Source organism: Dipodomys spectabilis, unplaced genomic scaffold, assembly GCF_019054845.1.
Source record: "Dipodomys spectabilis isolate Male_0828 unplaced genomic scaffold, ASM1905484v1 ptg000094l, whole genome shotgun sequence".
Lineage (NCBI taxonomy): Eukaryota > Metazoa > Chordata > Mammalia > Rodentia > Heteromyidae > Dipodomys > Dipodomys spectabilis.
The window spans coordinates 11,559,879-11,584,236 of record NW_024870771.1 but is presented as its reverse complement, the minus strand read 5'-3'; the positions used below and the strand labels follow the sequence as shown (position 1 = coordinate 11,584,236).

Here is a 24,358-nt window from a genome sequence, read left to right as displayed (position 1 = left end):
CCATGGCTAATCACAAGCTTCTTGATAGTTTGAAATCCACCAACATGGAGAATTTATATCAAATATGTTGATAAGCTCTACAAGTCAAGATTTGGATCATTATGGACTATTTATACCAGAAGTCAGAAAACTATCTGGCTGGAAGCCTGTTTTCTTATGGCTCTGTGTTTAATATTAATTTCTGCTTGCCATAGTAGTTCACATCTGTCTTCCTAGAGATCTGGAAGGTAGAGACTGGGAAATCAAAGTTTAAGGCTATCATGAAGGACCATCAGCCCTATCATGAAAGTTTAGGAAACTCCATCTTAACCAGTAACTGAGTACAATCATGCATGTCTGTTATCCCAGCAACAAAGAGAATCACAATTAGGAGGATCTCACTTCAGGCATTAAGGAAGACCACATCTTGAAAATGGCCCACACAAAAAAGGGACTAGCAGAGTGATGTGAGTGGTAGTACAAAGGCATGAGTTCAAGCCCCTAATCATTTGAAAAAAAAAGAAATAATTTCCAGCTCTTAAAAGACTGGTGAAAGAAATAAAGCAATATAAAGGACATGTAACAGAAAACATATGTCACTACAGATAAAAGAGTTCAGCAAGAAAAATACTAAAATGTCAAAAGCATTTTGAAACAATCAAGATTGCTTATCTTAAAGATTATTTATCATAAATATTTTTGCATAGTTTTTTGTGAATTATATGTACTACATGTCATTGAAACAGACTAATCTTAGGTTTATAGTCATACGCAGACATATGTAAATACTTTTTTGTGTGTATGTGTCTCTATCTTGTTTACCCTGGACATGGGAGTATTAAATAAACCATCTGAAGCAGGGGAGAATAAAAGACAATGTCAGGATTGGCAAAAGACTAGATGATGGAAGGCCATATAGGCCTTAATAAAGAACAAACATTGCAAAGAACACAGAACACTAAAGAATTATTTCTAGCATAGTTACATAATCAGTATTAAATTTTAAGCAATTCTAAATGTTTGGTGTAGGGGCTATCCTGTTTAGAAACCTTTGGAAACTTGTTAAAATGCACCCATTCAGCAGCTGCTCCCAGACCTACTGCAGGAGAAAATGTGGGAGAAAAATCCTGTTTGTGTAAGAACCTTCCAGGCCATTGTGAAGTCCCTTGAAGTCTCCTGATGTCTAAGCAGTACTGTTGTAGAGCAGTTGCTGTAAAGGTTATGTGCAACTTGGTTTGGCAGGTGGATGGGAGAATGCATTGCTGGACAGAGGCTGGGAAAGCCTGTTAAGGAATCAATTTCAGTCATTAGTGGGTTACACAACAACACAGTGAAAATGGAGAGGAATAAATGAAAAATTAAGAACTGGCCTACTTTATTTTTCAATCACCATCCCAGGCTTAAATAAAGATCTCTTCTTTTGATCATAATTTTAGTGCATTGTAAATAGGATATGTCTTTCATTAGCTTTGAAAATAACTTGTCATCATTTGACTCAAAATTCAAGATGCCAAGTATGTATTTTTGAGTTGCTGACTGTTGGAAGTTTGTGAGTGCCTATCATTCTCCTTTGTCAACCTTATTCATTGATTGAAAATACAAAGAGAATGTACTATCCAAGAATTACCTCAAAGCCCAGAGATAACTTCTATGAACTCAAAGAAAACAACCAATTAAAAACTCATGAAATAATTATCCAGTCTTCCACCAATACTTTACTTCAAATGTCCAAGGAGATGTCGCTAAAATTCACCCTGATAATAATTAACCACACATTCATCAGCCTTTATTTGCCTGTCTGCGTTGTCTTATGTACAGAAGCTGTAGGAAATCACAGCTGGGTGACAATGAAATAAATTTCAACATTTAGGGAAATGAAATCCTATATGTCCTTCAATGTATGAAATTACAACTTTAGAAATCAGTCTGCCTAGCTGGGCACCGGTGCCTCATGCCTGTAATCGTAGCTACGCAGGAGGTTGAGATCTGAGGGTCAGCCTGAGCAGCAAAATCCATGAGACTCTTCTCTCCAATAGACCACCAGAAAACTGTCTCAAGTGTACAGCACTAGCCTTGAGCCAAAGAGCTCAGGGATAGCTCCCAGGCCCAGAGTTCAAGCCCCAAGACTGACAGAAAAAAAAGAAAAGAAAAAAAATCAGTCTGCCTGGTTGTCTTGGTATCAGATTTGAAAAATGCTTTCTAGGAAAGAAACATTTTGAAATATTTCTCTCAAGCAACCCCTGCTTCAGGGAATTGAGCCTTTTCTAACTTGTGCAGCCAGGTTTCTTCGATGATCATAAAAGAAGACAGATTGTCAGAACAGCAGCAGGTGATACTGATTATACTGAAAGACAAGAGTTATGTGTCAGGAAAAGTCTCTAGCCTTGAAGAGCCGAGTCAAAAATGGTGTTGAGACGAAAGAGCATTGGGGTCAGGACCCTGTGTTCTATTTCACAATCTCCCAACAAGTGGCTATATAAACTTGGAAAATGGAGAGACTCTCAACTTCAGTTACAGAAGAAAATTCAGCAGCCTTCTCGGAAGGAACAGAGCTAAGCAAGGAAATCTGAACCTAAGATTGGTTTCATTGCAGTGCTATTGCTCAGAACCAGGGTTACTGTTTTGGTTTCTAACATGAGTCTATCTGTGTCTGGTTAATCATGAGACTGCTTACAAGCCGATGGAGAGATGACTGAGGGGTTCATGTCCTTGACCTCCAATGGCCCGCTGTCAGAGCACATGCTGCTGCTTTAAACAGCCCAAATTCTATTGAATTGTATTCTAAGGCTACTTAAATTACTCAGCCCTATATTCCTTTTCAAAGATGACTGTAGTATGGTACTATTTTTTTATGTTTTTTATTGTGAAAATACTATACAGATGGGTTACAATTACATGAGCAAGGCAATAAGTACATTTCTTATCAAGCATTGTTGCCTCCTCCTTTGTTTTCCCCCTACCATCCCTGCCCTCCTATCTCCATCTCCACAAGTACACAACTACACTCTTCCCCACTCCCTCCCCGCCCCCGACAAAGTTGTAAAATTCATTTGTAACATAGCATTTTGTACATATCATTGTTGCAATGGGTCCACTTGTATCCCTATTTATCAAGAAACTATGGTAACTCTCATTCTCATGTTAGACTACCTTAAGGATGTCCATCAAGTGATATGTATGATGAATGTCTATGAGGCAACCAATGTGCTATTTGGCACAGTAAGACATTGGCAGGTATCTGCTACTCTTTTCCATCCTAGATGGTAAATGCAGACAGAGTTTGTCAAATCCTGCTGCACAGATCAGAAGCAGGAAGGCTGCAGTGGCTTCCTTTGATCCCAGTGTCTCCCAGGGCACATTCCTTGACTCACATTGACTCTTCAAACACTGGGAAAAAGACCATAGCAAATGTTGTAGCTCACATTTCCATCACCCTGGGGTAAGAATGGATTCAGAAATCATATCCTTTTAGGACTTCAGAGCACTGATGTCCTTGGAATCCAAGAAGTTCTGTCTTTTCACAAGTGCTCAGTGCCCTTGTTTTGCATCTCCATCTTACATATACCTGAATTCCCCCCAACATATACATACACTGTCCTTTATGTATCAGTTGTGGGGCTTGAACTCAGGGCCTGAGCAATGTCCCTGAGCACTTTTGCTCAAGGTTAGTGCTCTACCACTTGAGCCAAAGCTCCACTTGCGACCTTTTTGGTGGTTACTTGGAGATAAGAATCTCACAGACTTTCCTGTTCAAGCTGCCGTCACACTGCCATCCTCATATCTCAGCCCCTAAGTAGTTAAGATTATAGGTGCGATCTATGAGCACACAGCTGGGTACCATACTCTTACTGAAATGGTTTTTAAATATATGACTTATATGTTACCTACCACACCATGAAAGAAAGGAATTACACAACACATTTATTAAAATTTCTTAATTGGTTTAAGATACACAAAAATCTCAAATTAGCTTAAAGTGAATTTTTTAAATATTTGAAAGGTTATGTTATGTATTTATATTTTTTAATGTTATTTTATTGTACAGAGACTGTAGAAAGGGATTACAATTACATGAGTAAAGAAACGAGTACATTTCTTATATAATCTTTAAATGTAGTTTAAATGTATGTTAAAGGAAACAAGGTAATCATTTAAAAACTAAAATGATGAAGGTCTTTCTAAGAATGAAAGTTCTAGAAGGCAAAAGAAAGTGAACAATTTTGTTTATGTGAATTTGAAAATAAATATGACATGATCTTCTAATAAAACAGAGCAGCACATGTTTAGTGAGCCCTCCTCCACCAAATGAATTGCGAAAGTATTTCAAGAGTTTCATGATTTTTTAACAAATAAAAATATGCTTTTAAAAATATTTTTAATATTGATAACTTAATAATATAAAAATAACCAGTAGATATAAGAAACAAATATGACTTTTATATTATATAAGATATTCATCCTTACTCATTACTAAAAAAAACCAATCCATGAGAAAGTTCTTTTTAACTCTGATGTCAAAGACTAATACTTCTCATCTTACAATTCTAGTATGGATAGGAAAAAGCCAAAATTATCTTGTGTGAATTGTTGCTAGCACTGTAATCAATACAATATTTATGAAAAGGGAATATAATTCAAAATTGGAGACAAATGTTCTTTAATTTCAACATTCTTTTCCTAGAAATTTATTCCACAATTAATAGCAATTATACAGAATTGGATACAAACTAGGAATAATAAGAGATAGACAATTGCCCAAAAGACCATCAGAAGGAATTGATTGCAAATTATGATCAGCCCCATATGACAGCAACTCCACCAAAGTACCTAATGACTTTGAATGTGTCCTCCAGAGGTCAAGCAGTAGAAGCCTCACAACATGGATGATTAGACTTTTGGATAGGTGGTCCTTCTGGGACTTTTAGTACTTGGGAGGGTGGAGTACTGTGAGGAGCTTCCCTCAGACACTGCCCTGCTCTGCTCACTGCTGTCTCTGAGATTCTGTCATGGGACAGTTTTATTATATATATATGTGTATGTGTGTGTGTGTATATATATATATATATATGTATATATATATATATATATATATATTACTGTAAAATGTTGTGCAGAGGAGTTACAATTACATGAGTAATGAGTACATTTACTCTTGAGCATTGTTACCCCCTCCTTTGTTATTCCCCACCAATCCCTTACCCCCCCTTCCCAACCCCCCTCAAAGTTGTAGAGTTCATTTTTAAAGTAGTGTCTTGTACATCTCATTGTTACAATGGGTCAGCCTGTATCCTTGTTTCAGCATTTTGTTATTTCCCTTCCCCTCCCCAAAATAGAAAAATGTATATATAAGATGCAGGGTACTGGAATCAAATATAGTGAAAACAGGGGTTATACCAATAGCGAAGAACATAGGAAAGAAATCACACAGTACATTCTAAGTACTTTAAAAACAAAAGCAACAAAGATAAACCCTCTCGTGGCTCTATCTTGGGGTTTGTTTCATTTAGCACCATCTTATATGGTCAAATGTTCATAGCATTTGACCTTTTCTGCTTGTCTGGTAAGATTGTCTTAGTTATTTCAAATAAGGGAAATCATGGGACCTGTTTCTTTGTGTCTGGCTTACTTCACTTGGTATAATTTTTTCGAAGTCTTTCCATTTCCTAACAAATGGGGTGATGTCATTCATTCTGATGGAAGCATAAAATTCCATTATATATATCTAGATATATAGAGAGATCGATATATAGATAGATCTATATATAGATCTATCCATCTATCTCTATGCATCTAGATCTATCTATCTATATATACAGATAGATATAGATATATATATATATAGATCTATATAGAGAGATCTAGATGCATAGAGATAGATAGATAGATAGATAGATAGATAGATAGATAGATAGATAGATAGATAGATAGACAGACAGACAAACCACATTCTCTTGACCCATTCATCTCCTGAGGGGCATCTGGGTTGGTTTCGTATCTTAGCTATGGTAAACAATGCTACAAGATACATAGGTGTGCTGGTACCTTTAGTATAGCCTTGTTTGTAATCATTTGGGTAAATGCCCAAAAGTGGGATTGCTGGGTCATAGGGGAGATCTATGTGTAGTATTTTGAGGACCTCCATACTGCTTTCCAAAGTGGCTGAACAAGTTTACACTACCACCAACAATGCAGTAGTGTTCCCCTTTGGCCACATCCTCTCCAGCATCTGTTGTTATTAGATTTCTTGCTTATAGCCATTTTAACTGAGGTGAGGTAGAATCTCAATGTTGTCTTGATTTGCATTTCTTTTATAGCCAGAGAAGTTGAGCATTTCTTCGTGTCTATTGGCCATTCTTATTTCCTTTTCAGAGAAGTCTCTCATTAAGTCCTTAGCTCACTTGTTAATCAAGTGGTTGTTTCTTTGAGGATTTGTTGTTGGGGAGTTAATTTTTGAGTTCTAAGTATATTTTAGATGTGAAGCCATTGTCCATTGTGTGGCTTTGTATTGATCTTTCTAGCTATGTCCTTTGCCATGCAAAAGCTTTGCAGTTTCATGCAAACATGGGACAGTTTTTATAGCCTCCTGGATTCCAAGGAAGCATGGAGTATTCACTCTTTGCTCCCTGTGAAGATCTATATTATGTAAATCCTTTACTACAATCTACATTTGGAAACTCAAGAATGGGAAATTCACAGCTCATTGGTGGTCTTATGATAACTTTAAATGTCATCCTTTTGGGAGTAAGGGAAATATAACATGGACAGCTTCAGGGTTTGGTTTTTATTCGCTTTCTGCACAAAGCAAAAATTGAATGTAAAAATGACTATTTTTATGTTTATCAGTTGATTAGTCAGCCTTTGGCCCTGAGCTCACCTTGTATAAACATGCCAGACAAATCCATCAAAAAGTATAGTACACTCATTAAAAAGAATGCAATAGTTCTATATGTTCTGATACAGAACTAGCTTCACTATAAATTGTTGAGTAAAAAGAAAAATCAAAGCTGGGTGCTGGTGGTTCACATCTGTAATCCTAGCTATTCAGGAAACTGAGATCTGGGAGTCTTGTCTCCAATAAACCACCAGAAAACCGGAAGTGCCACTGTGGCTTAATTGGTTGAGCTTTCGCCTTGAGCTACAGAACTGAGGGACAGTGCCCAGGCCGAGTTCAAGCCTCATGACCGACCAAAAAAACAAAAAGAAAAAAAAAGAAGAAAAGAAAAGAAAAATTAAGGTGCAACAGAGCATATGTGTTTTAAAAGTAGACAAATATATAAACTCAAAAGTACATATACACAGATAATTCTGGAAGAATATTAATGGGAATGAGACAAATGAGAAAGGAACTTTGCTCTTTTATTCTCTTCAAAAGTTTTGAATTTTCTACTAAATGCAAATATATATTTTGAGAGGAAGCCCATGATTTTTCCTAGATGGTTCTTACGTTCCCTTCTAAAATTGAATGGTCTGGTTGGTATTTTTATTTACTTTATTATTAAAATAATTATTTCTTTATGGTATAGAATTAAATTTATTCATTTTTTTGAGTTGTCTGTCTCATCATCTATCCCATGATAAGGGTTGAGATTTCTATTTCATTTTTTTTAATTTACGTGGAATTGTGTTTTGCATAGAACATTCAGCAAATGTCTGTTGGACTAATGAATAAATTTTTTGTGTGTGAATTAAAGTATTAGCAGCCCAAACTCTGCTCTTCCCCCGATAAGGAGTTCCTAATAGACTATATGCACCCAGAGGCCACTCTTGCTCCAGCCCTCACATTTGCTTGGCATGGCCTAATGGATGTTTCTCTTACAACTCACACATGATTAAAGGACTGGCTGAACACCATAAAACTATTTACCTGGGGATCAAAATAACTGCAGATCATTAGGAACTGTTTCAAACCATGTTATAGTATAATCGTTATTGATTCTTATTTTCTTCAGAGACTCCATTGTGGGGTTAGAATAGATGGAATAGAGAGAGAAGAAAAATTGGAAGAGACTAAAGTAATGAGAAAGGGAAAATTAGTAGCTGTAAAAGAGGAGTCTTAATTAAATATAAGATAATATTCCTTTGTAAAAAATTTATTGTGAAAATACTGTACAGAGGGGTTACAATTACATGCACAAGGTAATGACATTTCTTATCAAGCATTGTTGCCTCCTCCTTTGTTTCCCCTTCCCATCCCTTTCCATCCCCCCCAACACCCCTCCCTGCCAAAGTTGTAAAGTTCGTTTTTCAACATAACGACTTGTACAACCTATTATATGTTAGATTTCCTCTTTTTTGTAGTCACTGTTGGATGGAAGGTTATCATCTCTTTCAGAAATAAAACAAGACTGATTGGGTAATTCCTCATCCCCATTCTGTATGGGCACAAAGTGATAGAAACAAGATGTGAGCTGGTATCTGTGGTACCTTAATTATAGATCCAGCTGGCCCCAGCTCTCTTCCTGAGGAGGGCTCACCAATGCATGGCCACAGGAGCACAGGTAAATAATGTGGATCCTGGGTTCTGCATGGAATAAGGCAGAGATTATGTTGGGTTGGTGCTCATTTCCCTTCCAGTATTCACCTTAAGGCTGTTGAGACTTATGGACCTGCTAATTTTAGTTTCTTAATATTTTAACAATGAAATGAAGATACATAGACTATTCTTAATGATCATCTAAAAAACTAACCAAGCTGGGTGCCAGTGGCTCACGCCTGTAATCCCAGCTACTCAGGAGGCTGAGATCTGAGGATCGTGGTTCAAAGCCAGCCCCGGTAGGAAAGTCTGTGAAACTCTTATCTCCAATAAACCACCAGAAAACTGGTAGCTCAAGTGGTAGAGCACTAGCCTTGAGCTGAAGAGCTGAGGGACAGCGCTCAGGCCCAGAGTTCAAGCCCCACGACCGACAAAAAATAAAAATAAATAAATAAATAAATAACCATATTGAATATGATGGAGAAATGCCAGTATCATAGTAAAATTTGTTATTTTCTTGCTTTATATAAGTTTTTATTTAAAAATTGGCCATGTATCCTATTTAGCTTGCTTTCCACTTCTAGTGAAAGAGGCCAGTAAGTTATGTGGAGACCAGGTATGTCTTAGCTAAATTACTGTCATCATCAATAAAATAATATACATTTAGCCAGGGCCCTCTAAGATAAGATAGGGACTGAAAAAAGAGTACAAATGGAGAACTGTACAATATAAATTTAAATATTCAAGTGTTAACAATTCAAGCTAACAAACTATTAAATAAAATACATTGTATCCCCCTCATTTATAAAATGTACTTTCACATTAAACTCCTCAAGTCCAAACTGTCCTGGAGGCAAGATAAGGAGACAGTTGCTGCACCTCAAGGTGTTGGGTGTTTTGGAAATCTCATTGGCTGGAAAGGAGGTGGCAGCTTCATGTCCCATCTCTACTGGCTCACTTTATGGCCTGAGGGAGACAGAGATGAATGCAATCCCCACAGCCATAGCACCTCCTGCCTGAGTACATGGGGAATACTGAGGTTAGGATTACCATGGATCTGTGAATGCACATCTGAATGATCAGCAAGTCAGTTTAATTCATTCAGACAAAATCATAATGTATTAGACCAACTGGGCTGTCCCAGGGAGTCTCTGAAAAGACAGTTGTTCAGAGAAAAGAAGCATGGGGCTTAGAGTTGTTCTGCTCTGAATCATGACTGACCGTGAAAACGATAATATAAAAGACAATCTGAATACAGCCTCATGGCAGATTAAGGAGTGGAATTGACCTGTCAGAGACACCTGGATGATCTGGCTGTGACACACTGGAGTCTTCCACTGCACTGTGCCCTGCCTCATTTCCTTCTCTTTGCGGGTTGCAACAGGCTTTCTAAATTCCTGAGAAAAGTTTTCTCACTCTGAGTGAAACCATTGGGCCAAACTCAGGGTGTGCAGGGCTGACTTGATCTGGAGCAGCACAATTTTGCTTAGCTATAATGATATTTCCATTAGGTAACCCAAGGCAAGTTGAATTTTTTTTTAACCTGAGTCTGATCTGCTGAGAGTGTTACTCAATGGAACAAGAATTAGAAAAGGCTAAGAGAGTCATGAGAGCAATAATTGAGATACAGAGCTCTGCACTGAAGGATGTAGAATTCCAACACCTCTGCTTGACATTGGGAGACATCAATCTAGCTGCCAATCCACAGATTGCTACTGGTGTTTTCAACTATAAAATGATGCAAAAAATAATATGCAACACAAGTTCCAAAGGAAAAAAGTGAACAGAAAACATAATATGCAAGCAGAAATGACCAATGATTGCTGCTATTATTATTACTAAAGCAAAATCTTGTCTGGAAAAATGGAAAGGGTTGAGCTAGAGAGACAAGGCTTGGTGAGACATACATCGTGCTCTCAGATTTTGGTCAGAAGCTAAATCAGAGAAAATAGAAAGTATATATGTCTTGAAAATTGTACTGAAAATACAGACAATGGATGAGGCCAGATGATCCAGGGGATATCTGCACAACGAATGCTATGGACACCAACCTTCTTCTTAGTGTACTCAGGGCTGTGTCTTGGTAAGATGTCACCCAATCTCTGCCTCCAAGAGAAAAAAATGTAGAACAATTTTTAAGAATTGTTCTACATTTGAATTTTGAAAGGAAAGTTTATAGAAGGGATAAAGAAGACATCTTGATGAGAACATAGCCAATTACTTTTCTCCTGTAATTCAAAAGTAATTGTGAAAATAAGACATCATGTGTTACCAGCATATTAAAGTAACAGGCATAAAAAAATTTCCAAAGATACTGCTGACTAAATCATTAACCAACTCAAAAAATGGAATGGAAGTTGTTACATAATGACCTAAAACAAGACTTGGACTGTCACTTTCTCATTTGGCCTATATGCTGGCTTACCTTCTTTTTTTTCTATCATTTTAATTCAGATCAATACTTAAAAGTCAAGAGATTACTTTTCCTAGCTAATTGGGATTTCCGATTTCATTTTTATTGGCAGAAATTTATCATCCTTGTCTTGCATTATGCAGTCCTGTGGTAAGCTCAATAATACCTACCCAATGCAAGAAGACAGCAGTTTGGATCTTTTGTTATAATTCTTTTGTTACAAGGTGGACTGGCTGTGGAAAATCTAGACAAGTATTCTAATTGCTCTAAGAAACTTCACAAGTTTCACAAATTCAGGTCAGATAGAAAGTAAAACCTTCAGAACAGACAGGCTCTGCATATAAATGGAGCTATAGAAAAAGCCAATATCAGAGGAAGGAAATCATTGTCATCAAAAATAACAGCAAAGATCAAAAAAGAGACAAACAGACAGAAGGCAAAAGAAGAGAAAATAGATGAAAGTGAAAAAAGAGTGACGGATTCAGGGACCTCATACATTTAACATCAAAGCAGGCTTTCTCCTGGGATTCATGTAGATGGAACCCACCTGTGACACCAGCAATTTTGTTGTGTTACTAGAAAGACTATGTGGTCCACGACAAATGGAGTGAATTTTTGCAAAATGATACCTGGTTTTGTTGGCCACTAAGATCAATAGAAGATATGTTATACAATTTTCCAAGATCAAACAAGAAAGGAAAAGAGATCAAATTGTCAAAAATGACAGTATGGCAAAAGAATATTTAGAAGAAAATTGCTGATGCTCATTTTTTTACCCCTTTAAAACAAATATTTGTTTGGTCTATCATGTTTGAATCATATCTCTTAGAGTACCATAATAAAATGATTAAGGCATCATTTGGCTTTGAGAAATGCGTAAGGAGATATTTCCAAATATTTGTCTTTCTTTGCTTTTTATTATTATAGCAAATGCATGAGAAAATCGATTTTTATAAAGAAAAGGGTGATTTTTGGAAAAAGTTTGGCTGGTTTTATTTCATGTTCAATTGGACTTCTTGCATTGGACATCTGGCTAGACACTTTGCAGTTGTGGGTGTTAGCGTAGAATCATGCATCTGTGGCTGATGAATAAAGAAAAGAAGAAGAAGAAACAGATCCCATGCCCCCTCAATACACCCACTAAATTTCTTTTAGTATCCCTACTGTTTAAAGCCTTTACAATCTCCTGGCAGTATTATCCCAATGACCAAACATTGTACATGATTCTTTTGGAGAAATTCAAGAAATATTTAGTTAGTGATAGAGTATACAATAAGCAAAATCTTTATAGTATATAAATTTATTTAATAAATAAGTTGGCAGGGCTGGGAAGGTGGCTCAGTGGTAGAGTGCTTGCCTTGCATGCCTGAGGCCCTGGGTTCGATTCCTCAGCACCACATAAGCAAAAAGAAAAAAGCCGGAAGTGGTGCTGTGGCTCAAGTGGTAGAGCTCTAGCCTTGAGCTGAAGAGCTGAGGGACAGCGCCCAGGCCCAGAGTTCAGGCCCAAGACTGGACCCCTCCCCCAAACAAAAAAATAAATAAATAAGTTGGCAAATACTATAGAAAGAAGAACAAAAATGGATCAAAGTCGTGGCTTAAGATGTTGAAGGCAGAGAGAGTAGGGTTCAATGTTAGAAAAACAGATTAGGCATCATGAAAGCATTTTCCTTTAAACAGACTCAAGAAGAGACTCTAGGACACAAGTGAGCGGAGAAGGAAGGGGCGACATTGATCAAGAAGCATTCAGTTCATAATCTGACTTATGAAATTGTAACCTTTTTACGACTGTGTAATAATAATAATAACAATAACAATAGGATACAAATGAGTACTGTATTACTATCTGGATAGAAGAGGCTTAGTTCATTGGGTTCCTTGCCTATAACAACTATGCTGAGTGTTTCAGGCTTCTATCCTTTTTAGTAAATGCTAACTGAAGCTTCCTGAAACCAGCTTTTACCTTGTCAATATAAGTACGGATAAATTGGATACAGATGACTACTATCCTGCTTAAAATACTTCAATAACTCCCCATTCTTCTCAGATTTCAAAGATCTTGTCCCATGGTTCCAACATATCTTGATAATTTTATTTATTATGTGAAGCACTATATTTTCTTATTCTTTGAGTCAATAGTATACATATCATCAAATCAAACAAACTACTCTCTATTTCCTGGGGTGTAGTAAATATCTATTTTATTCACCTCTGTACTTTATATTCTTTTCTGTAACATCTATAATCTTAAACATGTATTCCTCAGAGTTCTGTTATGCTTCAAAGCCCATATCAATGGTTCCTTGCTCCAAGTTTAGAAATTTTTCCCCTCTTTCTTTGGTTATAGAAAAGAGCGGGTATTTTTGCTTTCTTTTCTCATATTTTTCACTTGATCAGTTTGTTGGAAGACAGATTTGCCTTTAGTGCTGGATCTAGATATCTATGGGAAAAAGATGGCCAAAGAGTCATCTTTCATGCCACCACAGGGAGTTCATTAGAGCTCCATAGACAATAGAGCCTTGACAACTATTTAGTGAATTGGGATTTGAATAAACTATCTTAAGTTAACTTTGACAAGCTGGATTTCCAGGATTACCATCCACAAACTGAAAGACTTTGGGCCACTTCCTAAGATGTTGCACCTGATAAATAATCTCCGTACATTGAGATCCATATTGTCACAAAATAAAACATGCTAAAGTCTGAGTAATACATCATACCATCAACATCCTCAAAAATAAAACCAATGAAGAAAAAATAATCTTTAAAACCTTGGAATTACAGACAAAAAAGTTTGAATTTAATTCATATAGGAATACAGGAGAAGTGGGAAAATTGGTAGCTTTAAAAGTAGAAATGAAATTAAAAGGAGAAAAGCCAGCCAAGCACCAGTGGCTCACCTCTGTAATCCTAACTGTTTAGGAAGCTGAGATCTGAGGGTAGTGATTCAATGTCAGCTTGGGCAAGAAAGTTTGTGAGACTTATCTCCAATTAACCGTTAGAAAGCTGGAAGTAGAACTGTGGCTCAGGTGGTACAATTCTATCCTTGAGCAAAAAAACCTCAAAGACAATAATGACTATCTGAATTCAAGCCTCCGGACCAGCCCATTCCTCCCCTTCCCCACACAAAGAGAAAACCATTGTAAAATTTTCATTACAGTCCTAATTCAAAGCTCCAATACTGACAACATGTGTATCAAATAAAATACCAATAAATAAGAAGATTGTGTAGGTACACTGCATTTTCTTAATTCATTCATCCACTAAGAGACATCTGGGTTGATTCCATATTGTAGCTATGGTAATTAATGAATACAGTTTTGTTGGTGGCTTTAGTGGAGGCTGGTTTATGGTTCTTTTTATGTTTTTTGTGATTTTTTTATGTTAATGCCCAGGAGTGGGATTGCTGGGTCATAGGAAAGCTCTATGTTTAGTCTTTTGAGGAATGACCATACTGCTTTCCTGAGTGGTTGAACAAGTTTACATTCCCACCAACAATGAAGTAGAGTTCCCTTTGACCACATCCCCTCCAGCATCTGTTATTATTAGTTTTCTTGATAATGGACATTCTAAATGGGGTGAGGTAGAATCTCAGTGTTGTTTTGATTTGAATTTCTTCATGGTCAAAGATGTTAAACATTATTTCATGTATCTATCGGCCATTCTTATTTCTTTTTTGGGGAAATCTCTCTTTATGTCTTTAACCCATTTATTAATGGGGTATTTGTTTCTTGAGGATTCATTTTTTGGTAGTTTAATTTTTGAGATATAAGTATATATATATATATAATTTTTTTGGGTCCGATCGTGGGGCCTGAACTCTGGGCCTGGGTGCTGTCCCTCAGCTCTTCAGCTCAAGGCTAGCGCTCTACCACTTGAGCACCACTTCCGGCTTTTTTCTTTTTGCTTATGTGATGCTAAGGAATCGAACCCAGGGCCTCAGGCATGCAAGGCAAGCACTCTACCACTGAGCCAATTTCCCAGCCCTAATCTAAGTATATTTTATATATGAGATCATTGTCTGATGTATAGCTAGTATAGATCTTCTCCCATTCTATTTATCTTGCTAGCTATGTTCTTTGTTATGCAGATACTCTTCAGTTTGAGGCAATCCCATTTATCCAGTCTTTCTTTGATTTGTTGTGATTCTGGATCCTAGGAAGTTTCAATCTGTGCCAAGAAGCCCTATTGTTTCCCCTATCCATGTAATATTTTCAGAAATCTGTTCATTCTTTACAGCCAATAGCTAACACTGCCCCCTCTTGGCAGTGTTGAATTGCGGAGATGCAGGGAGCCAGGCTAAGAGGAGATGTTGACTACATAGTTAAGTTAAGCAGTCAAGGAGAAACCAGAGCCAAGGAGAAAAGCCAAGGCTGAGAACATGGGTCAGAGGACATCAGAGCCCCACTCTAAGCAGGAGAACAGCTAGAGGATGATCAATACTCAATTTGTGTGAGTAATAGCTACTGTAATTTAACCAGTCCTGGCCAAACAAGCATTGTCTCTTCTATGGATGGCTTTACAGGCAGAAACACAATTTCAAGCATTTTTATTACTAAAAATAGGATAAATCAGATGTAATAAAGACAATAATTTAAATAATATAATTACTAATGTACAAGTAATCGTTGTATATCAAAGACCTCCTATGAGTACTTACAAAATATTTAGGAAAACATTGTTTAAGAAAGACAAACATGAATCTTTGTAGCAAATTTCCAGTGTAACATTTACCTGATACTGGACTGAATGTCCAATTCAATGGTACAATTATAACTTCAAATTCTCTATTTCAAAGATAAAAATGCATGAACCTGATATTAAATTTATACTCATGATCAAATCTACATAAATGTTACCTTACTTTATCCTAACCTCAGTTCACATGCTCCCTAGCCTCTGTATCTCCTGATGTCAGAAAAAATCTAATCTTGATGGTAAATAATGAATGCCTGTTTAAAACTGTATGTTTTTGTACAAATTCTAGATTAAAGATTTCCTTTCTTTATCTTTTCTATTTCTTCAGCATGTCACAAGCTGGATAGCTATTATACTGTCTTATGTAAGGAGAAGCATGTCACCCATTTATCCCACCTGAAAACATGTCACACCTAATTCAACCTGCTTTGAGTCCCAAAGATCATGTATCTGCTGTTGTGTGGTATGCCTGACACCCCTTGTAGATGTGTAGTGTAGTCTCTCAGACTTCCCAATCCAATTCTGAGAGTACCAACACATTGAAATTTACTTCTTGTTCTCATACGACTGGAAACTACAATAGTCTACCAACTCATGCAAGAGTGATTTGGTCATTGGAGAATAAACAGCTCTTGGGCCTTCTGGATTGTCCATGCTCTTCTCCATTGCTAAGCTCTTTCCTCCCTCAGCTTTGTTTTGCAAGCATGCTGTATTTGAGGCAACTCTAACAGGTACAATTTCCTTCCTGTGATTCCTAAGATCTGTCTTGTGACCTCTGTTCACATTTTCCAAACTCATTCTGTGTTTCAATCCCAGACAGAAATAGAGATCAGATCCCCCACCGTTGCCTACACTATTTATGTCCCCACCAATTCCATATCAATCCTCTAGCAAGACACCAAGGAGAAATCTCAGAATTCTATTCTTCAATGCAATACAAAATTAAGACTTTGAAATATGGAATATCCTGCATATTTCTTAGCTTCTGGAAAATAATCAAATAAGCAAAAACATCCCCTACACTCTTAATCCTTGAAACACCATTTTTATTGTTACCAAAAGCATTGGTTTCTTATTTACTATGCATAATTGGAATCAATGAGGGGGCACAATTTAATAGTAAAGGCATGGAAAACTATTCAGTAAAATAATACCTTAGAACTTCCCCTCTCTTAAGAGAGAAAATCTTACCTGCTTAACAGACGCATACAGAATCCTCAGTATACAGAATCCAAGAAGAAACACTTCCAGACACATCATAATAAAAACATCAGACATGAAAAGAAGGGACTGATTTTAAATGCTGCAAAATTTTAAAAGGAGTTATATTACAATGAGAAGAAAATCAGAATCACTGCAGACCTCTCCACACAAACTCTCAACACAAGGAGAGCATGGAATGGTATAAATCCAAGCATTGAAGATCAATAACTGCCAACCCAAACTTATCTACCCAGCCAAACTATCATTTACATAAGGTGGTGAAACCAAAACCTTATAAGACAAACATTAAAGGAATTAATGATCACTAGATCAGTATTACAAAGAATTCTAAAGGAAGGAATACAATGTGAAGAAAATAATCAGAATCAAGCAAACACATCATATAAAAGTTGGGTGCTAGTGGCTTATGCCTATTATCCTAGTTAATCATGAGGCTGAGATCTGAGGATCACAGTTTGAAGCCAGCCAGGGAAGAAAGGAGGGAAGGAAGGAAGGAGGAAAGGACAGAAGAAGGAAGGAAGGAAGGAAGGAAAGTAGGAAGGAAGGAAGGAGGAAAGGACGGAAGGAAGGAAGGAAGGAAGGAAGGAGAGAAAAAGAAAGAAAATAAATACTATATAAAAATTATTTATTTTAAAATGTTTTGCAAACTATCCAATATTTTTTCTAAATGACAGGTGAAGTAGATCATTCTTTGACTTGTAGATATTTAAGAAAGTGCTCAACAGAAAATTCCAAAGAATAAACATATAAACTCTTTGATACTATAAAAACTAAAGAAAAAAAGTGTCTATTTTGCATTACTAAAATAACATATGCCAAATGGAAATTTAAAATGGATATTTTAAAATATAATAGCTTACATGAAAACATTTGAATATTGTAATAAATAAAACCAATACTTTTTGTAAGTTATTGAAGAAATTTATTGGTAATACTTTTTTGATAATTTCAAGATTATGTTCAAGACATCCTGTATTCTTCTTTTTAATAAGTTTTTTATTGTGAAAATACCATACAGATGGGTTATAATTACATGAGCAATGTACATTTCTTATCAAGTATTGTTGCCTCCTCCTTTGTTTTTCCCCTACCATCCCTGCGCTCCCATCTCCATGACTACATTCCCCCTCCAAAAATATATATATTTTATTTTTCTCAGGAAAAAAAATAAAGAATTGTCCTAAGTGTTCAAAAAAATTAAAACATTTCCTACTTAAAATGTGGGTATATCTATTTCAAGGTAGATTCTTAAAGAATCTATTAGCCTATGATTTAATGCTAGAGTTCAACTCATGAATTAAAATGTAAATTCTTATATATTGTGTAATATTAATTCTGAAAACAAAACCCCAGGAAACAAAAAATATAAAGTTTGAAGACCAGACATAGTAACTAACAGCTCTAATCTCAGCTACAAAGGAGGCATATATAGGAGGGTCATGTTTGGTGAATGACCCTAAACATAACTTAAAGACTTCCTCAGTAAAAATTAAAGCAGTGCGCACTGCTATCTCCTCCACACTTTCCTGAACACTCCACAGCCTATTTTTAGTGGGTAAGTGCTCCTGTGCACAATATTCTAAATGGGATCTGAGTAGGCCCCTTAAAAGTCTGTCATTACATTTATTTATATATGTATGTATGTATGTATGTATTTATTACATACTTTATACATACTTTTACTTAAAAATGCTATACAGAGGGGTTACAGTTACATGAGCAAGGTAATGAGTACATTTCCTATTGAGCATTGTTGCCTTCCCCTTTGTTTTCCCCTTACCATCTATCCCTTCCCTCCTACCTCCACAACTAACTCTTCCTACTCCCTGAAGTTATAAAGTTAGTGTTAACATAGTGTCTTGTATATCTCATTGTTACAACGGGTCAACCTGTATCCCTATTTAAGAATTTTGTTTTTTCCCTTCCTCTCCCCGAATTAGAGAAGTGTATGTACAAGATGCAGGGCACCGACATCAAATACAGTGAAAATAGGGATTCTACCGTGGGGGAGGAACATGCAAAGCAACAACAAAATCACATGGTACATTATAAATATGTTAGAAACAATAGCAAGAAAGAAAAAAGACATTTGTTTCCCTATCTTGGGGTTCATTTCACTTAACATCATCTTATATGATCACATGTACAAAGCTTTTGACTTTTTTTGTTTGTTCTACACACATTCTAGTTATTGCAAAAAAGGGAAACCATGGGAACTATGTTTCTTCGGGCCTGGCTTACTTCACTTAACATAATTTGTTCCGTCTTTCCATACCCCCCCTCCCCCCCCCCCCAACAAATTTGGAAAGCATTATGGCGGTTCCTCAAAAGACTCCACATAGAGCTCCCCTCTGACCCAACAATCCCACTTTTGGGCACTTACTCAAACGATCACAAACAAGGCCATACTAAAGCTACCAGCACAACTATGTTTATCACAGTATTATTTACCATGGCTAAGATATGGAACCAACCCAGATACCCCTCAGTAGATGAATGGATCAAGAAAATGTGGTATAGGGGCTGGGAAGGTGGCTCAGTGGTAGAGCGCTTGACTTGCATCCATGAGGCCCTGGGTTCGATTCCTCAGCACCACATAAGCAAAAAGAAAAAAGCCACGAGTGGCGCTGTGGCTCAAATGGTACAGTGCTAGCCTTGAGCTGAAGAGCTGAGGGACAGCGCCCAGGCCCAGAGTTCAAGCATCATGAACGGACTCCCCCCCCCACAAAAAAAAAAAGAAAAAGAAAATGGTATATATACACAATGCAATTCTATGCTTCCATCAGAAAGAATGCCATTACATTTTTGAACTGTGAAGCTCCAGAAGTTGTTTCCTCAGGAAAGCCATTCGTGCCAACTTTCTGTTCAGAGCTGCAGAGGAGAAGCTGGCCTATCTGGTACCCTAATGATTTATTAGACTCCAACTGGAATGTTTGTTCATGACTGGTTTTTCCAAGTGCCCATTTCTCAGAGTTTTCAAAATCTTGATATATGAGTCTACTCTGCCACCTCAGTTTCTTTGTGAGTACCTAAACAGTGTTGGATGGTAGTTCTCCCAATTTATTCTTACCTCAACGCTATAGTCTGGAGCTAGAATGTTCCCCCAAAGACTCATATGTTCCCAGAGCTGTGCAATTAGGAAAGGATGGAACCTTTAGGATGTGGAGCTTGATGGGAAGTATTGTATTTTTTTTTCTTTTTTGTTGGTTGTGGGGCTTGAACTCTGGGCCTGGGCGCTGTCCCTCAGCTCTTCAACTCAAGGCAAGCGCTCTACCACTCGAGCCACAGTGCCACTTCCAGTTTTCTAGTGGTTTATTGGAGATAGGAGTGTCTCGGACTTTCCTGCCTGGGCTGGCTTTGAACCGCGATCCTCAGATCTCAGCTCTTGAGTAGCTCGGATTACAAGTGTGAGCCACTGGCTCCCGACTGATGGAAAATCTTTAGGTCATTGAAAAATGCCTTTGAAGGGAATAGTGGGATCTCAGCCCTTCTCCCTCTACTTTTCTTCCTGGCTGTGAAGTGAACAGGTTTTGCTGCTCTATATAGTCTCATCATTGACATCCAGCACCAAGAGACTTTATAACTTGAATATCTCAGGTATGTTGTTACAGCAGTAGAAGACTGATTACCACAATTCCACAATATTTCCTGTGAGCCACTTGTCCTATCACTAGCCTGAATATAGTGCTTCTTTAATAATTCTAATGAGAAAATCTTTTAAAACTCGTTAGACAAAGCCAGGAGCCACGGTTCACACCTGTAATCCTAGCTACACAGGAGGCTGAGATCTGAGGATCGAGGTTTAAAGCCAGCCGGGGCAGGAAAGGGCGTGAGACTATTATCTCCATTAAACCACTAGAAAACTGGAAGTGGAGCTGTGGCTCAGGTAAAGCGCTTGCCTTGAGCTGAAGAGCTCAGGGATAGTGCCCAGGCCCAGAGTTCGAGCCCAAGATTGACAACAAACAAACAAACAAAAAACTCATTAGACACAGCTATTGGCAATTATCTATATGGAGATACACATGATATTTAATAGACTTGTTTGCAGTTGTGTCCTAAGATTTAAAAAAATTACTAGGTAGGGGTCATTATAATGAAATGAGAACTCCAATGCTTTAAAGTAATAATATATGTACCAAGATTAGAGTTAATACACCTTCCAAGGCCCTTAACAAAGGAATAGGCCAAATATTTCTATGTAGCTACACTTGAAGATGATTTCATTTCAAACCACTGGCTATACAAAGCAACTTAAAACTTCTGAGAATAATTTAAAACTTGAAACCACAAACTTTTGTATTATAAAGTGTGTCTAGAGTCTAATATCTGATCTATCATATAATTTTTAAAATTGCTTTGGAATATGTTTCAATTACAAATACTGTACTGTCCAATATGATAGCCAATTGTGACATATGACAATTCAAATTTTATTTAAGATTAAGTCTGGAGGGGGTGTCTTCTTCCCGGGTGGGTGGTACAGTGTTTGTCTGCTATACAAGAGGTCCTAGGTTCCATCCCCAGCACCTAAGGTTAATTAAATTGAAATATTCATTCTTCAGTCACTAAGCCAAGTTACACATGCTCATTCAGCAGCCACATATTGCTACTATTAGCGTGTAATACATTGCTACGATCTAGTTCCACTCATAAAATTCACAGCGAGCCATGTTGGGTGTACCTTCGATCAACAGATATTTCCCATAATGCTAATCGCCAGCCCCATTTGGCGCCCGGTCTCTGCTGTACCAATGTTGGAGCTAACAGATGGGGGGTGCCCAGTAATAATCCAGTGGGTAGAGTGATTTCTCTGTGTAACTGCTTTTGTAGGTTCAATCAGAAAACAAATTGCCAAAGGAAGCCAGGCAAGAAAGGGGTAGGAATGTCAGAAAAGGAAGCCTCTAGGGTGGTCACTCTATAGGCGGATCCAAAGGCATTTGGCCTTTCTGGCTGAAATAAAGATCCCATTTCATCTCTTTTATGCTCATTTAGAGTCCATCTGGCCAAACCCCAGTCAGCTGACCACTTCTTCACCAGAATTACCTAAGAATATCTTGATTACACGTATCCCATCCTGTTGTTAGATCCCACGTCTTGCTTTGAGCTTTAGGAGAGCCAGTTATGATGTTCTAAACTGTAAAAATTAAAACAGAGGGTGAGCTGGAATGTAACTCAAGTGATACAAAAAATGTGTAGTAAGTGTAAGGGCTTGAATTCCTATTTCAGTATCACAAAAAATAAGTAAACAAATAGGATGAAATTTACATTCATATTTTAAATAAGTTAGCAACAAGTGAATAAATATTGTGTGAAATGGTAGAGAATTTTTTTAAACTTGTATTGGAAAATACAAGTTTATCTTTTGTTTTACAAAGTTCTATCCCATTATTTCTGTTTAATATTTCTTAAAATGTTTGTCCATCTCTTAGCAAATTTTGACCAGTACAATAAAATAATGAAAATATACAGAGAAAATTGGTTAAATGAAAAATGTTATGTATGTCCTATAATTGTTTTTTGCACGTATTTTATTGTAAAAATGCTGTACAGAGGGGTTACAGTTACATGAACAATGTAATGAGTACATTTTCTATTGATTGTATGCTTCACAAATTCAAAGAAACTACCTGAAAACCATACATAAATATCTGATTATGGAAATAAGTAAACACTAGTAAGGTATAATACTTACATGATAAAATATGGAAACAATTTAAATTCAATTTCAATATTTAAATATAACATGGATTAAAGTTAAATATATGAACTAGGGCAAGAATATAATAAGCATGTTCAGTTAAAAGACCTTATCATGAGAAACATAAAATGACTCTGGGTTCTTGGAGAGGAAGATGAAATAAATTTTAAAACATCCATTCTTCTAGTAAATGCTCTAATTAAAATCAATCAAAATTCCTACAAAATAAAATAGAATCAATCTGAAATTAACAAAAATTTTGAAAAATCAAATAAGTAAAACCATAGTAAGTAAAAGTGAACAATAGGATCAATAATCATCATGATCTAGTATAGTGCATTTGCAACTATGGTTTAAATATGTAGAACTTAAGAACAATTTGAACATCTAGATATTTTCCTTAATATAGCAGGAACTCTTCATCTAAGAGGACTATCTAATTGGGATAATTGACCTGCCTGTAACATTGTATGGGGTGTGTGTGTGTGTGTGTGTGTGTGTGTGTGTGTGTGTGTGTATGTGTGTGTGTTTGAGAGAGGAAACAATAACAGAAACACAGAGACAGACGGAGAGATATTCAAACATGGATAATGTGTAGTACAAAATGAAGTGAAATTTCAAAGCAATGAGGAATAACTGGATTGTCTAATGTCAGTTGGATAGTTGTGGTTAAAGAACTAATTCATCTACTGAGGGGCATCTGGGTTGGTTCCATATCTTAGGTATGGTAAATAATGCTGTTATACACAATGGAATTCTAGGCCTCCATCAGAAAGAATGGCATTGCCTCATTTGTTAGGAAATGGAAAGACTTGGAAAAAATTATATTAAGTGAAGTAAACCAGGCCCAAAGAAACATAGGTCATGGTTTTCCTTATTTGCAATAACTAACATATGTCTGAGACAAGAAGATAAGATCAGATAAGTTGATGTTAGGCAAAATGAACCCCAAGAGAAAGACTCAAATGGTTGTTTTTCTTGCTATTGTTTCTAACATATTTATAAGGTGATTTTTTTTTGTTTTGTATGTCCCTCCCCCACAGTATAACTCCTGTTTTCACTGTATTTGATGTTGGTATAATTTGGGGAGGGGAAGGGAAATAAGAAATTGTTTAAATAGGGATACAGGTGGACCCATTGCAACAATGAAATGTACATACTTTATAAATGAAAAACAAACTTTACAGCTTTGGCTGTGCAGGGGGCAGAGGGAAGGGAATGTAGTTGTGGAGACTGGAGGGCAAAGATGGCAAGGGAAAAACAAAGGAAGAGGCAACAATGCTTGATAAGAAATGTACTCATTATCTTGCTCATGTAATTGTAACCCCTCTGTATGGTATTTTCATAATGAAAAACTTATTAATAATAAAAAAGAAATAATACTTTTTGTCTTGCACAGTAGAACAGGGTCTATAGCCATTTTGCATAGATTCCTAATGGAAATAAATATACTTAAGGAAATTAATAGGCCACACCCTTCCCAGAGGCATCTGCACATGGTTTGTGTGTTTACTCACTAACTGCATTCAATGTGCAGTATTTTATTACCAACACCAAACTTGGCAGCCAATTTTAACCCCTGTAGTTTTCAGGCAACATTGCATTCTTTTACTTTTGACCACAAATGTCTAATAACTGCCATTATTCACAAGTACATATGACTCGACTTCACTGACTCTCACTTGCTTTATAAAACCATGGACTATTTGTATTTTTTCCTATACTTAACTTTTTTAGATAAGAATTTCACAATATCTTTGGGTGTAAGGCCTTTGGGATACGATGGAGGCTTATAAACCAAGTCTGCCTCAGCCAAATAGGAGTGTGTTTTGCCTGAGTCTTGGCTGTGATATGACCCTGATCACTAAGATATTTG

General features: G+C 36.7%; 1 protein-coding gene across 3 annotated transcripts in view; it reads left to right on the top strand.

The window, feature by feature from the left end:
- Positions 1-24,358, top strand: part of Cntnap5 (contactin associated protein family member 5) — a 907,059-nt gene that overhangs the window by 448,134 nt on the left and 434,567 nt on the right. The gene's annotated exons all lie outside the window — the stretch shown is intronic.